Below are 1,930 nucleotides of genomic sequence, written 5' to 3'. Positions count from 1 at the left end.
TTACCCAGTAAAAAGAGGATTACAGTGGCTTGAGATACAAATTTTTAAAATTGTTATAAATGGTGGTCTTTGTAAAAAAATTTATCTTTCTTTTTTACTAAAATGAAATAGGGCTTATATCATATTTTATAAAAATTCTTAGACATCTTTTTCACATTGTAAATTTATTTGCTTTATTAAAACTTAAAATGATAGAATCTTTACTCTCAGGGATGGGTAATAAAACAGCAAAGAGACTGATTGGGCTTGAAAGATTTTGAATTGTGTTCTAGCCAAGGCTAATTAAATTGTTTTTGATAGGTTGACATTTTTCTTTGTGTAGATTTAAATAATTTCTTGTAAATCTGCAAGCTTTTTTTTTTTTTTTTTTTTTTTTTTAATATATGTTTTTATTGATTTCAGAGAGAGGAAGGGAAAGGGTGAGAGAGAGGAATATCAATGATGAGAATAATCTATTGGCTGCTTCCTGCACGCTGCCTACTGGGGATTGAGTCCGCAACTGGGGCATCGAACCATGACCTCCAGGTTCATGGGTCAATGCTCAACCACTGAACCACACTGGTGGGGCAAGCAAACTTTTATATTTAAATAATACCTTTCACTGTGCATTCTCAAGGAAAAGACTTTCCAAATTAGGCATTGTCTTTATTTTGAAAGAGAAATTTTTGTTTCAATTGTGTCTTTTTGTAGCAAGATTGACCCAAGCCAGTAGTAAATAAATATGTCCTTTTAAAATAATTCTGCCATAAAATGCTGTTATAGGAACCAATGCTAAAAGAAATGGCCTTCATTTGGCTTATGGGAAGTGTGTGATGTTGCTGTGCCTGTGTATATACATATATATAATTTTTTAATATAGAGTAGCAAGGATCTTTTACCTTTTTTAAGTTCAGGGAGCAGTGTGTTCTGACTCCACGTATGTTGTCAGTGTGTGATACTTCATGAAGCTTTAGAAATGAGCTGATGTCTCATTCAATAATAAAATACAAACATGATACTATGTTATTTTAATATTTTTAAATAAAAAATCTGAGGGTGTGTGTTGCACACTTTAGCATCAACACTAAGTTGTGCCTTGTACATTTGCATTGGCTGTACATGCAAAGGATTATTAAGTTTAACTAAAATGAGGTAGATTCCTTTATTACTATAAAGCTCTACCTTGCAGATACTATGGAATGACTTGTCTCTAAAAGTATATTTGCACATTTACATATTATGCTAAATGGTTGCCTTAGGATTTTCTGTACAGATTGTTTTTGTTTATATTAAATGGAAATCATAGGCCTGAAACATGTTCTTATGTGAAGTAAATTGATATAACCCCAGTATTGTCTGTATTCTGTGTACGCTTCTTTATTTTGGGGTCTTCTGTATAGGAAAAATATTATCTACATTGATTAGATACAAAACATAATTTAAAATTATTATATCTGTTTGAGTCTCTGCTTTCCATTCTTTTGAGTCTACACCTAGGAGAACCTCTGGATCATGTGGTAATTCTGTGTTGAACTTTTGAGGATCCACTGAAGTATTTTCCACAGTGATGGCACCAATTTACATCTCTACCAGGAAACACAAGAGTTCCAATTTCCCCACATACCCACCAACTCTTGTTATTGCTCATTTTTGTTTCATTTTGTTTGTTTGTTTTATATCAGCCACCTTAACGGGTGTGATGTATATTTGTCTTTTTTTTTTTTTTTTTTATTAATTTTTTACAGAGAGAAGGAGAGAGGGATAGAGAGCTAGAAACGTCGATGAGAGAAACATCGACCAGCTGCCTCCTGCACACACCCCCAACTGGGGATGTGCCCGCAACCAATGTACATGCCCCTGACCGGAATCGAACCCGGGACCTTTCAGTCCTCAGACTGACTCTACCACTGAGCCAAACCGGTTTCGGCTGTCATTTTTTTTTTAACTAGGA

The sequence above is a fragment of the Pipistrellus hanaki genome, assembly GCF_964339955.1.
Source record: "Pipistrellus hanaki genome assembly, chromosome: 6".
In the NCBI taxonomy this organism is placed as follows: Eukaryota; Metazoa; Chordata; class Mammalia; order Chiroptera; family Vespertilionidae; genus Pipistrellus; species Pipistrellus hanaki.
This window is presented reverse-complemented; position numbering follows the sequence as displayed.